Source organism: Oncorhynchus mykiss, chromosome 11, assembly GCF_057628025.1.
Source record: "Oncorhynchus mykiss isolate SJ-2025 chromosome 11, ASM5762802v1, whole genome shotgun sequence".
In the NCBI taxonomy this organism is placed as follows: Eukaryota; Metazoa; Chordata; class Actinopteri; order Salmoniformes; family Salmonidae; genus Oncorhynchus; species Oncorhynchus mykiss.
Genome location: NC_143032.1, coordinates 48475485 through 48496547, shown reverse-complemented (window position 1 = coordinate 48496547; position 21063 = coordinate 48475485). Strand labels below are relative to the sequence as shown.

Here is a 21063-nt window from a genome sequence, read left to right as displayed (position 1 = left end):
TACGAACTAGCCACATCGACCGATCCATTTCCTCTTTAAGCCGTATTGTGCTAAGGCAGCAAGATCGGGGAAGAAATAGTGTCACTGAAGATACTATAGAGCCACTTGAGACAGACTACACACAGGTTCCATCCTTGCTAACACTACCAACCATATGGGGAAATGCGTATGGCATATTACCTGTACCTCAAAATGGCAAACGATATAGGGCTGCTTGTAACACAAACCAACGCTCACGGGAACACCTTTCCTTCATTCATATGTAAATTGTTAACACAAATAATTGTGCACAGTGTAGTCGGCGCAAATATATACAGTACACTAACTTCCCCGCACAAGGAACTCTTTGATCAATATCTAATGAGATGCCGTTTGGACACCCTTGAGAGAGAAGGTTCATGGACCTAACTCCCAAATGCCCATGTGTCACATTACATTTTTTTTGTTTGTTGCCTAAATGTATTTCCTGGAAGGAAAGAAGCAACTTAATATTGTCAGTGGTTGTGGAAGCTGTGCCACAGGATGAAGATAGGATCGCTGCTTTTCATTCCCTTTACTTTCATATACAAAATATAGGCTATACAGAATAAATCAAAACACCTCTCTCTGGAAAACAAATGTGCTATTGCGTTGCTGTAAATATATCACAAATAATTACGTGGGCACAGTAAGCTCATTTTATAGTGAAGATAAACCAAAGCAGAGGATTTAAATATATATATATATATATATATATATATATATATATATATATATATATATCATACAAGGTATGTTTGCAGTGGCACTGCACACATTGTGGTTTTGTTGCCTCTGGGTCTGCATTTAGACAATCAAACCATAGTGGGATATAAAAAAGATGAATACATAGAACAGGAAATTAAAGTTGAGCTATTCTACAGATATTCATGAGCCAACCTTACTAATTCTCACATGGCTGCAGTTTACATAAGCAAGGAGTACAGTGCATTCACACCAATGCTATCAATCAAATCCAAATAATATTTCAGTGTTGGAAATTGAAATAGTGCCTGGGCTTGCTTAGTATAACTTCTGTTTTAATATCTTACTCAAATGTAATCAGTCCTTCAACCACAATTCTGTGCACGTTAAGAAGGATACTTGTTGAAAGCTCAGCCAACGGCATCAGGTTTGTTCTGCTTTTTAGATGGTTTTGGGGAGGCAATTAATCAAAAACAAAGATGGACTTTGAAAGATGGGCTCGTCTTATTGCACTTACCCAGCGTAGTGTTGAGTTTACCTAGGATGGAACCGCCTTAACCTTTTACTGCACAGGGCTAAATCAGGGTCACACAGAGTGTTTCTTGGTAGTCTTTAAACAAGTCTACTTGGAAACAAAAGTATACGCCTCAAACACATGGTTAAGGGCTTAAAAAAAATAGAAGACACCTGTACCATGTCAGATATATAGCTAAAATGTATTAAAAAGTTTGAGTTTGCATCCCAATATTACACTTTATATACATTACAGAAGACTGAAATATAACAAAACCATTTGACATAGAAACACTGGACGTTCAGTGTTGATTCATTATGAAAAATATTAATAACATTCCACTCGTGTGACCACTAGAGTGCTTTGATCCTTCGACCACAGCTAGAATCCTTAATTTCTACATCCATTTTTGGACTTACTGTATAAATTAATGATATACAGTTCCTTCAGAAAGTATTCATAGCCCTCGATTACAGCCTGAAAATAATAATATTTTTTCCTCACCCATCTACACATAACATCCCATAATAAAATCAAAACATGTTTTTAGAAATGTGTGCAAATTTATTGAAAATTAAATACATAAATATCTCATTTACATAAATATTCACACCCCTAAGTCTATACGTTGCAGAATAACCTTTGGCAGCGATTACAGCTATGAGTCTTTCTGTGTAAATCTCTAAGAGATTTCCACATCGGGATTGTGCAACATTTGCCCAAGTTCTGTCAAATTAGTTGTTGATTATAGCTATTATATTATAGCTATTATATTATAATCATTTTCCGGTCTTGCCATAGATTTTCAAGTAGATTTAAGACAAAACTGTTACTTGGCCACTCAGGAACATTCACAGTCTTCTTGGTAAGCAACTCCAGTGGAGATTTGGCCTTGTGTTTTAGGTTATTGTCCTGCTGAAAGTTAAATTAATCTCCCAGTGTCTGGTGGAAAGCAGACTGAACCAAGTATTCCTCTAGGATTTTGCCTGTGCGTCACGCCATTCCATTCATTTTTTTATCCTGAAAAATTCTCCAGTCAATTTCAAGCATACCCATAACATGGTGCAGCCACCACTATGCTTGAAACTATGGAAAATGATGCCCAGTAAAGTGTTGTATTGGATTTGCCCCAAACATAACACTTTGTATTCAGGACGAAAAGTGAATTGCTTTGCCACATTTTTTGCAGAATTACTTTAGTGCCTTGTTTCAAACATGATGCATGTTTTGGAATATTTTTATTCTGCACAGGCTTTCATTATTTTCACTGTGAACTAGGTTAGTATTGTGGAGAAATCTTACAGATAATTGTGTGTGGGGTACAGAGATGAGGTAGTCATAAAAAAAAAAATAATGCTAATCACTGACATTATGGGGTATCAATTTAATCTATTTAAAATTCTGTCTGTAACATACATTTTATTCTGATAGTATTCACATTCCTTGACTCTATCTGAAGGCACTGTATGCCAATTCATTCTTGAAGAATATAAACGCTTCAACCGCTTAGTTAAACTGTTGTACCGATTCAGAACCCAAAAAAGCTTTACTCTTAAATGTAAACAAAACACTGTATAGCCTCAAAACATGGTTCAAACTATACATTTAATACCATTGATGGCCAGTGCATTAATCCATAGTACTGTCTATGATTTTGAGTGTGGTTACATTTCTCCAGGCCAATCCCTCAGCATTTTAGCCCAACAGGGGCAGGGAGATTTCTTTGTTATGGTTTCAATTAAGGATTAATTGAATTCATAAAAAATACAAAAAATACAATAGAAACCTTGCGTTTAGTTATTTTCTTTATGGATTTAGAATCCTGTGAATGAGATTTCTACAGTAAAAACAATCAGCTGGGATATTTATTTTTGAAAAATATGTCAGGATACTTTATCAAAATCCCAATTCCTAAGTAAACACTTTAAGGCCACCATGTTAATTTTCAGCCTTCAGAGCCAGTATGAGTCATGATATTTTGTTAAAATTTTTCAAGAGGTAAATCACTGACCTAGCCTACATATTAGGCTGTCCTTCTAGCACCAGTAGCTAACCCCATCCTCCCCAGCTACCATCCCCAACCATCATGTTGAGTTAAGGTAAGGATTATGCTGGGGAGACTATTTGTTTTCAGTGAAGAACAGCCGCAGCGCTAATATGAACACAATTTGCTCAGCGGGTCATAGACGCCGAGTGGAGGAAGTAAATGAGGCGGCTCTGCCCCCTCAGGTGAAGCCTCGGCCTCGTACATCACCCAATGTTTTATTCAATAGTAGCAAACAGGCGCCGTGCTATGCTATAGCAGGTGCCGCACAGGGCTGGCGACTCTAGGAGCCTGGCCCTGGATGTAGAGGGGCCCCATGTTAGATTATCAATGAGCAAGCGAGGGAAGGGAAAGCTTCACTGTGCTCAACTGAAGGCTACTCCACTATCCAGCCACTGAAAAAAATGCAGAGATTGCTTAAAGTATCTAAGGCCTGAAGTGGTCTATGAATAAATGGATTATCCAGGAGTATTAGCTAGCCACAAACTCCAGGATATCCACATTGGGAAAATAACAATTTGCTTAAATTAGGGTTTGTCCCCCCCCTCTGGTCTATGAAGATGAACGTGTGTGTGTGGTGTGTGTCAGATGAGGCTGGTGGGAGGAGCTATTAGGAGGACGGGGTCATTGTAATGGCTGGAATGGAATCAAACACATGGAAACAACGCATTTGAGTCCGTTCCATTGATTCAATTCCAAACATTGCAATGAACCGGTCCTCCTATAGCTCCTCCCACCAGCCGCCTCTGGTGTGTGTGCATGTCCTAATGGTCCCCATGTTAAATCCTAAACAGATAAAAAAATATATATTTCCTGTCAGCACCTGCTGTTTACAACACGTTCTAATTAAGCAATAAGGCACAGGGGGGTGTGGTATATGGCCAATATATCACAGCTAAGGGCTGTTCTTGGTCATATATCACAAACCTCCAAGGTGCATTATTGCGGTTATAAACTGGTTACCAATGTAATTAGAGCATTAAAAAAGGAAGAAATAGTATGAATAAATTCATCAAAATAACATGTGAAAATGTCAATGTGTTGGTAACACATTGTATAAACAGGTCTAACAGCACCCGTGTCAATAGATCCTCCGAACACAGGCATTATCACTTAAATAATGTCAGAAGCTGGTGTTGAGGATATAATGACACGGCAGTTAGACCCGAGACTGTCGCCACAATGGGGGTTTGTAGAAACGTTAGACTGTCTGACAAATATTTTGCAACATTGTTCCAATATTGAAATTCGATCTCCACTGTCCTACTGAGAATGTAGCGTCAGGACAAGACTGTCATCTTTTCTCAGCTAGTCGAAATTATGAATCAGCATAATTCGGAAAGTATTCAGACTTTCCAAATTGTTACGTTACAGACTTATTATACTTTTTAAATATATATTTTTTTATCCTCCTTAATCTATACACAATACCCCCTAATGACAAAGCAAAAACCGGCTTAGACATTTTTTCTAAAGTATTAACAATAACACGGAAATATCACATTTACTTAAGTATTCAGATCATTTACTCAGTACTTTGAAGCACCTTTGGCAAGGACTACAGCCTCGAGCCTTCTTGGGTATGAAGGTACAAGCTTGGTACCCCTGTATTAGGGGAGTTTCTCACATCCCTCTCTGTCGATCCAGTCAAGCTGTTAGGTTGGACGGGGAGTGTTGCTGTACAGCTATTTTCAGGTCTCTCCAGAGATGTTCGATCGGATTCAAGTCCGTGCTCTGGCAGGGCCACTCAAGGACATTCAGAGAGTTGTCCCAAAACCACTCCTGCATTGTCTTGGCTGTGTGCTTAGGGTCGTTTTCCTGTTGGAAGGTGAACCTTCGCCCCAGTCTGAGGTCCTGAGCACTCTGGAGCAGGTTTTCGTCAAGGATCTCTCTGTACTTTGCTCCGTTCATCTTATCCTTGATCCTGACTAGTCTCCCAATCCCTACCACCACCATAATTCAATGGTGCCAGGTTTCCTCCAGACGTGACGCTTGGCATTCTGGCCTATGAGTTCAAATCAAATTTGTCACATACACGTCAGCATGTTTTATTGCGGGTGTAGCGAAATACTTGTGTTTCTAGCTCCAACAGTGCAGTAATATCTAACAATACATACAACCTAAAATTAAATTAACGGAATTAAGCTAGATAGATTACGATGAGCGATGTTGGAGTGGCATTGACTAAAATACAGTAGAATAGAATACAGTATAAAAGCAAAAATATAACAATTAAAGTGATCAGTGATTAAGTCTATGTATATGGGGCAGCAGCCTCTAAGGGGCAGGGTTACGTAACTGGGTGGAAGCCGCCTAGTGATGGCTATTTAACGGTCTGATGGCCTATAGATAGAAGCTGTTTTCAGTCTTTCGGTCCAAGCTTTGATGCACCTGTACTGACCTCGCCTTCTAGATGATAACGGAGTGAACAGTCAGTGGCTCAGGTGGTTGTTGTCCTTGATTATCCATTTGTCCTTCCTGTGACACGCGTCACTGTCCTGGAGGGACCAGTGACGCATTGGGCAGACCGCACCATCCTCTGGAGAGCCCTACGGTTGTGGGCGGTGCAGTTGCCATACCAGGTGGTGATACAGCCCGACCGGTTGCTCTCAATTGGGAATCTGTTCAAGTTTGAAGGTTTTAGGTGCCAAGCCAACATTTTTCAGCCTGTTGGCTCTGTTGAGGCTTCACCACACTGTCTGGGTGGACCATTTCAGATCGGCAGTGATGTGTACACTGAGGAACTTGAAGCTTTCCAACTGCGCCACTGCAGTCCCGACAATGTGGATAGGGGCGTGCTCCCTCTGCTGTTTCCTAAAGTCCAAGATCATCTCCTTTGTTTTGTCGACATTGAGTGAGAATTTTCCGGGCACCACACACCCAGGGCCCTCACCTCCTCTCTCTATGCAGTCTCATCATTTTTGGTAATCAGGCCTACTACTGTTGTGTCGTCTGCAAACTTGATGATTGAGTTGGAGGGGTGCGTGGCCACACCATCATGGGTAAATAGGGAGTACAAGAGGGGGCTGAGCATGCACCCTTGTGGGGCCCCTGTGTTGAGGATCAGCAAAGTGGAGGTGTTGTTTCCTACTTTCACCACCTGGGGGCGGCCCGACAGGAAGTCCAGGACCCAGTTGCACAGGGCGGGGTTCAGACCCAGGGTCCGGAGTTTAATGATGAGCTTGGAGGGTACTATGGTGTTGAATGCTGGGCTATAGTCAATTAACAGCATTCTTACATAGGTATTCCTCTTGTCCAGATGGCATAGGGTAGTGTGCAGAGCGTTGTCAATTGCATCATCTGTGGACCTATTGCGGTGGTAAGCAAATTGAATTGGGTCTAGGGTGTCAGGTAAGGTAGCGGTGATATGATCCTTAAACTAGCCTCTCAAAGAACTTCATGATGACAGAAGTGAGTGCAACGGGGCAAAAATGAGTCAACTTTGCTTTCTTGGGTACAGGAACAATGGTGGACATGTTGAAGCAAGTGAGGACAGCAGACTGGGATAGGGAGAGTTTGAATATGTCTGTAAACAACCCAGCCAGCTGGTCTGCGCATGCTCTGAGGACGCCTTCTGGGCTGGCAGCCTTGCGAGGGTTAACACACTTAAATGTCTTACTCACGTCAGCCACAAAAAAAGGAGAGCCCACAGAGGAGGAGTGCCCACAGTCCTTGGTAACGGGACGTGTCGTGGCACTGTGTTATCCTCAAAGTGGGCTAAGGTGTTTAGCTTGTCCAGAAGCAAGATGCCGGTGTCCGCGACGTGGCTGGTTTTCTCTTTGGAGTCTGTGATTGTCTGTAGACCCTGCCAGATGAGTCTTGTGTCTCTGAGCCGTTGAATTGTGACTCCACTCTGTATCTACACTGACGTTTTGCCTGTTTGATTACCTTGCGGAGGGAACAACTACACGGTTTGTATTCTGCCATATTCCCATTCACCTTGCCATGGTTAAATGCGGTGGTTCGGGCTTTCTGTTCTGCGCGAATGCTGCCATCTAGCCACGATTTCTGGTTAGGGTAGATTTTAATAGTCACAGTGCGGACAACATCTCCTATACACTTCCTGATAAATTCAGTCACCGTATCTGTGTATTTGTCAATGTTATTCTCAGAGGCTACCCGGAACATATCCCATTCCGGTTGATCAAAACAATATTGAAGTGTGGATTCCGATTGGTCAGACCAGCATTGAATAGTTCTTAGCACGGGTACTTCCCATTTGAGTTTCTGCTTATAGGAAGGGAGGAGCAAAATGGAGACGTGATCAGATTTGTCAAAGGGATGGTGGGGGAGGGTCTTGTAGGCATCCCGGAAGTTGAAGTAGCAGTGATCGAGTGTTTTAGCAGTACTACAGTCAATGTGTTGATGGGACTTCAGTAGCGTTTTCCTCAAATTTGCTTGGTAAAATCCCCCGGCCTCGGGATATGTGGTTTCCAGTTTGCATGAAGTACAGGGTAGTTATTTGAGGGCCGTTGTGGTATCAGCTTGAGGGGGAATATACATGGCTATGACTATAACCGAAGAGAATTCTCTTGGGAGGTAATGCATTTGGTTGCGAGGTATTCTAGGTCGGGTGAACAAAACAACTTGAGCCTCTGTATGTTATCACAATCACACCATGAGTGGTTAATCATGAGACATACACCCCTGCCTTTCTTCTCCCCGGAGAGTTCTTTATTCCTGTCTGCGCGATATAGTGAGAATCCAGCTGGCTGTATGGACAAAGACAGAATATCCTGGGAGAGTCATGTTTCCGTGGAACAGATTGTTACAATCCCTGATGTCTCTCGAAGGAGATTCTCACCCTGAGCTCGTCTACTTTATTATCCAGAGACTGAACATTAGCAAGTAATTTACTCAGAAGTGGTGTGTGCGCGCCTCCTTAGTCGGAATAGAATGTCCACTCCGAATAACTCTTCTCCACCGGTGGTGTTTTGGCTCAGCCTCTGGAATCAGTTCAATTGCCCGGGGGGTTACGAACAAAGGATCCAATTCAGGAAAGTCATAGTCCCGGTCGTAATGCTGGTGAGTTACCGCCGCTCTGACATCCAAAGGTTATTTTGCAATAAAACAAAAAAATTCCTCGGCTCAGAAATAGCACACAAAAACAAAATGCTGCAAAGTTGCTTAGGAGCTAGAAGCAGAGCTGCCCTATCTGCCGGCGTCGGCCCAATCCAAACATTGGTTTCATCAGACCAGAGAATCTTGTTTCTCATGGTCAGAGTCCTTTAGGTGCCTTTTGGCAAATTCCAAGTGGGCTGTCATGTGCTTTTTACTGAGGAGTGGAACTCTGGAGCTATGTCAGAGTGACCATCGGGTTCTTGTTCCCCTCCCTGACCAAGGCCATTCTACCCCAATTGCTCAGTTTGGCCAGGTGGCCAACTCTAGGAAGATTCTTGGTGGTTCCAACTTCTTCCATTTAAGAATGATGGAAGCCACTGTGTTCTTGGGGACCTTCAATGCTGCAGACATTTTTTGGTACCCTTCTCCAGATCTGTGCCTCAACACAATCCTGTCTTGGAGCTCTTGCGGGCAATTCCTTTGACCATGACGCTTGATTTTTGCTCTAACATGCACTGTCAACTGTGGGACCTTATATAGACAGGTGTGTGCCTTTCCAAATCATGTCCAATCAAGTTGGAAAAACATATCAAGGATGCTCAATGGAAACAGGATCCACCTGAGCTCAATCTCGAGTGTCATAGAAAAGAGTCTGAATACTCATGTATCCATTTTTTTTTAAATAAAATTTGCAAAAATGTCTAACAACCCATTTTCGCTTTGTCTTTTTTCTTTCATTTTATTTAACTAGGCAAGTCATTTAAGAATTGTTATTTACAATGACGGCCTAGGAACAGTGGGTTAACTGCCTTGTTCAGGGGCAGAACGACATTTTTTACTTTGTCAGCTCGGGGATTTGATCTAGCAACCTTTCAGTTACTGGCCCAACGCTGTAACAACTAGGCTACCTGTTTCACTATGGGGTATTGTATGTAGATTGACAAGGGAGTTTGGGGCTAGGGTCTAGTTTCCTGAATTTCAACCTGACTGACGTGCCCAAAGTAAACTGCCTGTTACTCAGGCCCAGAAGCCAGGATTTAAGCCATTTAATTTGGTAGCATTGGATAGAAAACAGTTTGACGTTTCTAAAACTGTTAAAATCATGTCTGAGACTATAACAGAATTGATATGGCAGGCATAAATCCAAAGAAAATCCAACCAGAATTATTTTTAGCTCCCAGGCTCTTATTATGGAAACCTATTGTTTCTATGTACATCCATCTCAACAGTCTTTATTCAAGGTTTCAAGCTTCTTTTTTGAAAAACGAACAAGTATTTTGTTTTTGTTAGGGGACCAGAAGAAAATCAGTCTTTCGGCGTGCGAGGGAGAGGGTGCGCGCTTACGAATTGTCCTTTCCTATTGAACATACTACATTCCGTATGAAATATAATTTATTTACATTTTAGAGTACCCGAGGATTTTATAGAAATGTTGTTCGACTTGTTTGGATGAAGTTTAGCTGTAGCTTTTTAGACTCCTTTGTCTGCATGTTGAACGAGTGGATTACTGAAATCAATGGCGCCAACTAAAGACTTTTTGGGATATAAAGAAGGATTTTATCGAACAAAACAACCATTCATGTTGTAGCTGGGACCATTGGGATTGCAAACAGAGGAAGATCTTCAAAGGTAAGTAATTTATTTAAATCGCTATTCCAGATTTTGTGAAGCCTGTGCTGGTTGAAAAATATGTTGAGGTGGGGCACTGTCCTCAGACAATCGCATGGTATGCTTTCGCCCTAACGCCTTTTTGAAATCTGACAATGCAGTTAGATTAACAAGAAGTTAAGCTTTTAAATGATATAAGACACGTATGTGAACATGTGTGTTCATGTTTAATATTAATTTGAATTGCGTGCCCTCCAATTTCACAGGATGTTGTCGGCAAGTGTCCCGCTAGTGGAACACCTAGCCTTAAGAAGTTTTAATTAATACATTTTAGAATAAGGCTGTAGCGTAACAAAATGTGGAAAAAGCCAAGGGGTCTGAAAACGTTCCGAATGCACCATAGACAAAGAAGTGTCAATAGAAAAACAGGTCAAACTAAAGTAAATGCAGCTACTTTGCAGTTATTCTAGCTGCACAGTTTGACGTAACTATGTTGGCCGCAGTTGGCTAGATAGCTTGCAAAAGTATTCATCCCCCTTGGCATTTTTCCTATTTTGTTGCATTAAACTAATTTCAATTGATTTTTATTTGGATTTCATGTAATGGACATACACAAAATAGTCCAAATTGGTGAAATGAAAACAAATCACTTGTTCCAAAAAAATTCAACAACAAAAGAAAAACTGAAAAGTGGTGCGTGCATATGTATTCACCCCATTTGCTATGAAGCCCCTAAATAAGATCTGGTGCAACCAATTACCTTCAGAAGTCACATAATTAGTTAAATAAAGTCAAACTGTGTGCAATCGAATTGTCACATGATCAGTCACATGATCTCAGTATGTATATACATAAATAAAAAAATAAATAAATAACACACCTGTTCTGAAAGGTCCCAGTGTCTGCAGCACCACTAAACAAGGCATAGCGCCAAGCAAGTAGCACCATGAAGGCCAATGAGCGCTAAATACAGGGAAATTGAGGGAAACCCGTTTCAGTCTCCCAGAGCTTTGAGACTGGGACAGAGGTTCCCCTTCCAGCAGGACAATGATCATAAGCATAATGCTAAAGCAACACTTGAGTGGTTTAAGGGGAAACATTTAACTGTCTTGGGAATGGCCCAGTCAAAGCCCAGACCTCAATTAAATTGAGAATCTGTGGTATGACTTAAATATTGCTGTACACCAGCAGAACCCATCCAAATTGATGGAGCTGGAGCAGTTTTGCCTTGAAGAATGGGCAAAAATCCCAGTGGCTAGATGTGCCAAGCTTATATAGACATACCCCAAGAGACTTGCAGCTGTAATTGCTGCAAAAGGTGTCTCTACAAAGTATTGACTTTTTTTTTCACAAGAAAAAATATTTGGCATGCTGTGTGAATCAAATTATACAACCCCCCCCCCCCCCCATTTTTTTATTTTTTATTCCAGGTTGTAAGGCAACAAAATAGGACAATGCCAAGGGGGTGAACACTTCTGCAAGCCACTGTAAGAGCGTTGCCATTTAGAAAGGAGGACTGGCTCGCATCCATAGATGCAAAAAAATGGGTCCATCTCAAACAACCCAGCTAACTGATAGAATGAATGGCCAGCAGGCTTGGCTAGCATCTATAGATGTATCGGGGACTAGGTCTATATTTTTGTTGAGGGATGAAATAGTAGCCTGTGAATACATTTATCAAAATGTATTTAATACTTTGGCAAACCTACTCGGCTCCGCCTCAAAGCAGTACAGCTGTTTAAAAAAAAAAAAATCATGAACAATTGCTTTAATCTGAAACATTCGGACGATTTCCCCATTTAAATTAGAGATAGTCAAACTGTGGATTTAGTCTTGGAAACATAGTTTATACTTCATTGCTACATCGAATGGGACAGTGGTAGGCCTACCGGTAACACTAGGCATAGGCTACAAGGACCAGCTGAAAAAGTTCTGAGGAATTAATCACTGGTGATGCTCTTTCATTTGAGGAAGCGAACATCGGAGAGCTCTGATCAACATCAGTGTATGACATTAACTATTTACAGAAACGCAGCGCCAGTTACACTTATGGGGAAATCATTAATTTCCTTTGAAACTATATTTACCCACGGCTGATTAAAAATTATATGACGCATGGAGGCATACAGAAAGGAATTTCACACCCTAATTCTGAGCCTACTGTGCCAGTGCCTTGCATAGCCCACTTCCCGGCAATATACTTAATTGCTCCCAATCCTTGAAATACCAAATACTACACATCAAAGCAGATCCTAAAGCCATTCAGTAACTGACATCGATTTTACAACGCTTCCTTTATTGTAGGTTAGACTATGCATGAACACAAAGGTTTTCTAGCCTATCCTATCCCAGAATCCTATCAACATCTGTGCACCATAGACCGAGCATTTTACATCCTCATTCTATTTTCTTACAACACTAGCCATCAATTGTTATACACTGTGCTGTCCTTCACTCCATCCATCAATTATGATATGCGGACATGTCGCCAAATGACCCAAGCTGCCATTAATCAGGCTGCAACAAAATCCCAAATTTACGCAAGCGATTAATTTATTACTAGGCCGATATCGTTTTGGCAGGTGAAGATTTAGTTAGAAAGGGGAACATATTTACCATAAATTGTTTCTTATTGCAGACTAGAATCCCATGCAGGTTAACTGGCGCTGAGCAGTCTGCTTCAGAGCGTTGCCGTCCAGAGAGTAATCAAAAACGTTTCATCCCACTCTCAAAAACCACAAAACCACTCGTCGTTGATCAGCAATACAGTTTATTCTGCCCTTTTCAGTGCCGTGAACATTCAGAGAGTGAATCGGATTCCAAACCGGAAAACCAAATAGTTCAGATAATTGCTCTTTCTGTCAAGGAACAATATTGTAACTGATACGTTTCGTTTCCTGGACTGGACGACGGTGTATTAAAATAACAGGTCGGCAAATCCAGGAGCGTTGCGTGTCAATCTCTCCAGTTAAACGGTGGTTTCACCTAACGCATCAACCTTTCGCCCTCCGAAACAAAGTAGCCTGTCAAAATTATCCGCTTTCGTGTTCTTTCTTCTCCTCGTTTCCTGGATAATATCTCCAAAAAGCCTTGTCACAAAACAGAATTGTCAATCCAAAAGAATTGATATAGTTTAGGCTATAGGCAAAGTGTTTCCCCTATTTAGTCTGATCAATCTGGATTTGTCAAGTAGACAAAATGTTTCAACGTAGTCTATGGCACCGAGTAACCGGACAGATTCCAAAGCTTGGCTTTGAAACAAATGCAGTTGTTGGAAATAAATGAATAGGCGCAATTAAATCCTGGCGATGAAGCTCTTTTCGTCTTAAACACTTTCTCTGCCTATCAGAAACCTCTGTCCTCCCGGTTACAGACTCGGATTTCCAATTGAGGTGACAAAACAAGCTCTAAACATTCCTCTGCGTTGTTCATTTCTTTTATCTAAATACCAAGCGATATCGATAATGTTAGTCTGTTTTAGGCAGCTCACTGCGCTTCGAGATGCGGTCCTCTCCGTATGCCGAGCTGCCCAAACTGACAATAACCGGAACGATGCAGACTCTCCCAGCTCTTCAGACCGCCCACCAACCAATCATTGCACTGAGGGAATTGAAACGTTTGCACGGGTTAGCCTATCATTGGTAATTGAGGATTGTTACCACGGTGACGCTGTCAGCGTCCTGGCGTCTTTATTGAAACCACGTTGTTTATTCGCGGAAAATCTATCCAATTTAATGAAATTAGTAGACTAGTTGTCTAGAATGCAGATATTCAGTCTAGGCGCCTCGATTGCACATTGTAAATAAGAAACGTGAATCCGTTTATTACAGGCCCACAAGGATTGACCATTCTCTCTTTATTATAGGCATAATAAAGCCCTGATAAGGGTCTCCCAATTTACGAAGGAGAAGCCATATAGAGTAAATGTAGGTATATCGTGTGCTTTAAACTCTTATTACAATTAGCCTATATATGTAACAGACTGTCTCATGGTTTTCACAATTTTTCAAACAAATGCTAGAGCCTGCTGCTGTGAGCTGTGAGCACTAAATAGGCACAGCCTGGCAACATGGGAGAGAGCAACCCAACCCACAATTAAAAACCATCTGTTAACCTTTCCCATTTTTAAAAAATACTTTAATTAAGACATCGTATTACATGTAGCATCCACAATAAATATGTAAATTAAATAACTTACTCTGTCCACTTGAATTTGACCCCAGCATCTTCTAGTCTATCCATCATTGGTATTCTGCTTGCAAAAATGCATTCCACATTTAGGAAACTATCACAATGAATACAGGGAGCTACATGGAGTTTGCGGTAAGTGACGTGAGGGCATCTCCACAAGCACTCTGTCCAGCCGGCAGCCTGGCACACACATACAGACCCTGCAGGAACACACAAAAGCAGTACAAGGCAATCACATCATGGCCTCTCATAATAAGCTGACGCTGGGAAGTGGGTGATGCAGCCCTCAGCTTATGCCAGTGCCGATAAGGGCCTGAAAGTATTACCTCGCTGTGGCAGCCCGCTCTTCCAGAAATCCATCCTGAGCCAGGTCATCAATTCTGCCCTATCTGATTGCTCACCAATCCCCCCTCTTGCACTGGCAGTTCCATGCTATGTTACTGGCTGTCCTGGCCCTTCCCTTGAAAGTACTCTGTATGACTTGCACTTTCATGCTAGTCTCAGTGGGCAAAAAAAAAAAGTCACATCTCTTTGGAGAATACATACAGTATGTGGTCTTTTATGTGGTCTGAGACACTGGACACTACTCTGTGGGTATCATCCTCTAGGTAGTTAGTCACTGCTCACTGGGCACAGATGCCAGTTCAACATCTAGTTTAGATTTATATTTGGTTGAGTTGTCAACTAACGTTAACTTGAAGTGAAATCAACAACAAAAAATGCACCATGTCATTGGGTTTTGGTTAAAAGTAGGGTTAAAAAAAAAAAAAAAAAATGCCCTTACGTTGATGACTTTTTGCAAATCCAATCAGTTTTCCACATTGATTCAACATCATAACATGGACTTTTGGGGGGGGGGGGGGGGGTTGAAATGATGTGGAAAAAACGTTGATTCAACCAGTTTTTGCCCAGCGGGTGGGCTCTAATTGTTCCCCCCTTCTAGTCACCCTCCAGTTGTCATGTGCTTTCTTTATTGAAGGATCTGGCTGGTTGGTGAGAAACAATCCTATCTCCACGAACAGTGTACATTGAATACAGCCAGTCAATCAACTCAATATCTTAGAAATTGAAAAATACTCAAGCAGAGCACTGTTGTGCCCGAGCGAGGCTTGCAAGCAAGCTATTTGATTAGCTGATAAGCAGATGACTCAACTGTTAATTCTCAACAAATATTCAAAGCATGTTTACTCAGTTTTATTAGAGTACGCCCAATACGCCAAAGAATGGATGCAACTGCAATGTGAAAACACTTAGCTGTTCCAATCCCCCAAGGTACCATGAGGGCACATACATACAAATAATGGATTATTTATACAGGAGACAAGCACAGTGGATCATTTTCTGTGCAGCTATATTAAATATAGGTTTCAAAATAATATGTCTGAGCTTGTGCATCAGCTGGAAATGATTCCCAATGATATCGGTGCCATTAAGGCCTGATGATAGGCCTAGCAGATCCCACTGAACATTTCTCTGCCAAGAGACCTGGAAGTAAAACTTCCCCCATGCAATGCACTGGTAACGGTTGTTTTCTCCCTAAATGATACTGATCCGAAATGGCCTGGTTACAGCTGCAGCTGTTTTCCTATTTGAGTTTTTTGGGTGGCCATTTGGCCAATATTAGATAAGCCACTACTGTAAATCTAGGGAGGTGGCTGTTGTTTCCCATTTTTTATCAAGATTAGTCTCATTGAAATATAAGAGAGACATTATTTCACAAGAGCAAACTTCTATCTTTGACTCGGCAATTGTATATCAACTTTGCAATAACATTAGTGAGAGTAAATCTAACCTCCAAAGACATCAAGTCCCAGGTCCTTTTTTGTCATGGGGCACCTCATAAATAGTGTTTGTCTAAGCTTTGGCAGGGATTTACTGTCTGTTACTCAGATACAAGCCTTGCCCTGTTACAATTTGGCAGGGATTTACTGTCTGTTACTCAGATACAAGCCTTGCCCTGTTACAATTTGCTCCCCAGGCAAAGTCAACTGGGGTTTAATTGAGCGAAATTCAAGTCTTCTCAAACACCAAAGTAACAGAAAATGTTTTTATGGCAGCAGAGGCATGGAAAAAAAGAGATAGCATTGATTTATCTGCCATTGATTTGCGTGCGGATTGCTGCATTGTGGCCCACTGGTGAAACACACACTGTCTGCCAAGTGATGGGATGAATCTGAAAAGGTGTCAAGTGGTTAGAGGACACAGGGGTGGATGATGAGGAAGGGAAGGGGGTGGGGGTGGGGTGGTGACAGGGAAAGGACGGTAGACAGGGGTGGGGGCAAAGGCAAAAAAGTGTCAGATTGAAAAAGATGGTGTGGATGGATAGACTAGATCCCACTGGGCAAAAACTGGTTGAATCAACGTTTTTCCCATGTAATTTCAACAACAAAAAATTAAATGTGACGACGTTTAATCACAGTGGAAAGTTGATTGGATTTATAAAAAGTCATCAACGTAATGGAATGTTGTATTTTTAACCTAAATCCTATGACATGGTGTCATTTTTGTTGTTTTCATGTTGAATTCACATTAGTTGACAAGTCAACCAAATGTAAATCAAAACTAGATGATGAAATGACGTCTGTGCCCAGTGGGATGAGGTAGGCTATAGACGACTTGTGAGCTGCAAAAACTGGTTAGGGACAGATTCTGGAAACAGTGATGCATTTAGGTGTCCAGACCATGTGTGACATGGCTAGGGGGTGCTCAGGGTAAATCAACTACCGATTCCCTGGAAACCAAGAACACATAACTAAGTACTGATGGAAAGTACTGATGGAAATTACTGTGGCACTGATGAAAAGTACACACCATAATATGGCTTTATCCAGGATGCAGGTGTGGTACAGTATTAGTGTACACACATTTACACTGAGTGAACAAAACATTAAGGACACCTGCTCTTTCCATGACATAGACTGACCAGGTGAATCCAGGTGAAAGCTATACTCCCTTATTGATGTCACTTGTTAAATCCACTTCAACCAGTGTAGATGAAGGGGTGGAGACATGTTAACAAAGGATTTTAAAGTCTTGAGACAATGGATTGTGCATTTGTGCCAGGGGGTGAATGGGCAAGACAAAATATTTAAGTACCTTTGAAAGGGGTATGGTAGTAGCTGCTAGGCTCACCAGTTTGTGCCAAGAACTGCAACGCTCCTGGGATTTGTCACTAATAATGTTCACATATTTTTGCTTTACTCATCTCATATGTATATACTGTATTCTATTCTATTGTATTTTAGTTTATGCCACTCCGACATTGCTGATCCTAATATTTATATATTCCCTAATTCCATTCTTTTACTTTTAGGTTGTGTGTAGTGTGTGTATTGTGTGCATTGTTGTGAATTGTTAGATATTACTGCAATGTTGTAGCTAGAAACACATGCATTTCGCTACACCCGCAATAACATCTGCTAAACCTGTTTATGTGACAAATACATTTTGATTTGATTTTGATTTGATATACACCCTCAACAATTTACCGTGTGTATCAAGAATGGTCCACAACCCAAAGGACATCCAGCCAACTTGACACAACTGTGGGAAGCATTGGGGTGTGGGGGGCGGCAGGTAGCCTAGTGGTTAGAGCGTTGGACTAGTAACCGAAAGTTTGCAAGATCGAAGATCCCCGAGCTGACAAGGTAAAACATCTGTTGTTCTACCCCTGAACAAGGCAGTTAACCCACTGTTCCTAGGCCGTCATTGAAAATAAGAATGTGTTCTTAACTGACTTGCCTATTTAAATAAAGGTAAAATTAAAAAAATTGGAGTCAATATGGGCCAGCATCCTTGCGGAACGACTTGAAGGCAAAAGGCAAGGGGCAACTCAATATTAGGAAGGTGTTTTGTACACTCAGTGTATATTTTTTTTTATAGATTTGGCTTACTGTAGAATTAGATCACAAAATATGTAACGTTTCAAGGGTCAATCATCAACAGATTCTCAAATAGAATGACATTTTGTAAGATATTCAACTTCAAATGTCATGCCTAATTGTTCATGAAGTTTTTGACTGACATAGTGGGTCAAATTGTCCCAGAGTATTCCAGCGCTCTGTCTTTCAACTCATTCCCATACATATAAAGGAATACATACGTAGCTCTATGCATTGTGTGAATGACTTTATTTGAGATGTAATATTCATGACACAAAGTTGACATGTATTTGTCTGGTATCCAAAGTGATTTTCCTGTGACTTGACTTATAAACCAGCAGCACACCAAAGAGGAGTGGGAAGGTCAGACCGAGTGTGACTCCTCTCGCCTGAGGTGTGAAAGGTCATACGGCCTTTCTACACTTGTAAAACAGGAGCTGGTCTTTCATCTTTGTCACGGCATAACCACATGGATGTCATATTCAGTACTAAAGCACTGAGAAAAGGTCTCCTGCTTTACACGTGAATACAACGCAACGGGATGCATCAGTTGTATGTGATATGGTTATGTACAGTATATTTACAGTTACATTTCACATGTAGATGCTCAAGCACAACCTTTCCCCTATAGCTGCTCTGTCTGGACAATAATGTGCAAACACTGTACATGCATTAGGTAAACTACTTTATGACACAATTCAGGAAGCTATGTCATCATCTCAAATGTTTAGAGGTTGGAGTGGAGTGGACTTGTCCTGGGTATTTTACACATAGAAGTGTGAAGTGGCTTAGGGTCAAACGTGACAACAGTTGTTTTGGACGGTCTTGCCAACAGCACAGCAAACTCTGTTTGTTCTTTGTGAAAGCCGTGGTAGCATCGCTAACCCTCTCCTCTTAGACAAGGCCGTTGTTCCCTGATACCTCGGTGTGACAGGTAAGAGGGCTGTCCATCACACCCAGCATACTCATACAGAAGCCTGGCAAAACCTTGTCACCAATTACTGCTGTTACTCTTGCTGTCTTCCCCAAATAACACACTAATGGTAGGATATGCTAGAACACAGAAGCCCAAAGTAAATGTAATATGAATGTAATAAACAGAATAGAATGTTGAGAATTCATTACCAGTTATTTATTATGATTAATAGTGAGTTTCTTTATAGGTGTTTTATTCAGTAGCGCTATTGTTAGTGTTTCTAACTACATTGGTGATTTATGGAGGAGTTTTTGTAGTTACACCTGGAGATTCGGCTGGAGACACCCTCCTTCCTTCTGTCTCCCCTCCATCTCTGTCAGTCAGGCTCCAGTGGACAGAAGGACCATCATCCTTTGCTTCGCGCAACGCTCGGCTCTGCCCAATTTTGCACCTCCGTTCGCAAGTGATAGAGTACTATCAGTTCTGACAGCCCCCCAGAGCCATTGGGATTTGAGTGCTCCCTCTTTTCACCCACTGCCCCCCACCCCCACCCCTTTCTCTCTTCTGTTTGTCTGTCTCTAAAAAAAGGACAGGGTCTGGAGATGATAGGCGGAACAAAAGCTGTCAGAGAAAGACAGAGAAACAGAGGAGCGAGGGAGAGAGAGATCTGCAGGGGATGTGGAGGACAATGGGCTACTTTGTCCCTGGTTTCATGATTGGCCTGTGTTTAATTTCAACCAGACAGCTAATCACATTCGAGACAACCTCTCTCTCTCTCTCTCTAGAACACTACAACACACCCTTCTCCATGAAAGTCAAATTAATACTTTCTCCTCGGTCTCCTTCCTCACAAAGGGTCCTAGTTCAGAGTGGAACGACTGACAATGAGGGTTAGACTCCCATCCATACTTCTAAATATCTGCCGAGTAGTGTATTATCCTTTCGGTTGGACGACATCACTTGCAGGAATTGTCCTCCTAAAGCATCATCACTGGGTGTCAAACATTTTCAGTAGGGAACATTGTATGATGATGATGATGATGGAGACATTGTTGCATGCTCATTCCAATCTCTGAAATGATGCCCCTAATGTCACTGTTACAGTATATCGATTCTTCAGCCTTTTTCCATGATGCCGAATGAAGCCAGAAGACTGACTAGGATGACATCTGTGGTTCCTTTGGTATCCTAGCTGATGCTCAGTGCTACATCTAGGGAATGCTCACAAACTCCCTGTACATAGCCATGTTACTTGTACTCGTTATTCACTGTGTATTTATTCATCATGTCACTATTTATATATTTTTTATTTGACTTTTTATCTTTAACTCTGCATTGCTGGAAAAGGACCTGCAAGTAAGACTTTCTGTAACGCTCGTCGTCAAAAGGAAGAGTGGAGCAAAGCGCAGCGTGGAAAGTGTTCATGATCTTTATTGTCAAGAAACACTCAAACAAGAATAACGAATACAAAAACGAAAGCGAACAGTTCCGTCAGGCACAGATACTAAACGGAAAACAACACCCCACAAAACCCAAACGGAAAATGACAACCTATATTTGATCCCCAATCAGAGACAACGATAGACAGCTGCCTCTGATTGGGAACCACACTAGGCAAAAACAACAAAGAAATTAACATAGAATGCCCAACCCAAATCACACCCTGACCTAACCAAATAGAGAAATAAAACGGCTCTCTAAGGTCAGGGTGTGACACTTTCACTGTTAGTGTACATCTGTTGTCTACGAAGCATGTGACAAGCAAAAATAGATTTGAATATATTTTTTTACATCATTGTGTTCATTAAAGTGCATAACAGACACCTTTTTATCACTTGGCAATGAGAAAATGAACATTTCTAATTGGACAAGTCCCAGGTAGTCCCTCTATAACAATACAGGGCGAGACCAAGATGCAGACACGGTAGGCAGATGGTTCGAGACTCTGATATTTATTATAAACAAGGGGCAGGCAAAAGATTATAAGCCAGGTCAGAGTCCAGGAGGTACAGAGCAGCAGGCAGGCTCGAGGCCAGGGCAGGCAAAGGTCAGAACCGGGAGGACTAGAAAAAGAGATTTGGGAAAAACTAGGAGCACAGAAAAACACGCTGGTTGACTTGACAAA

General features: G+C 41.5%; 1 protein-coding gene across 1 annotated transcript in view; it reads right to left on the bottom strand.

The window, feature by feature from the left end:
* The window catches only part of LOC110535764 (protein FAM222A), an 81843-nt gene extending 68351 nt beyond the window's left edge, over positions 1–13492 (bottom strand). Inside the window, exon 1 of the mRNA XM_036935559.2 lies at positions 12567–13492. The gene's annotated coding sequence lies outside the window, so the exon portion shown is untranslated. The remainder of the gene's footprint in view (positions 1–12566) is intronic.
* Between the last annotated feature and the right edge of the window lie 7571 nt (positions 13493–21063).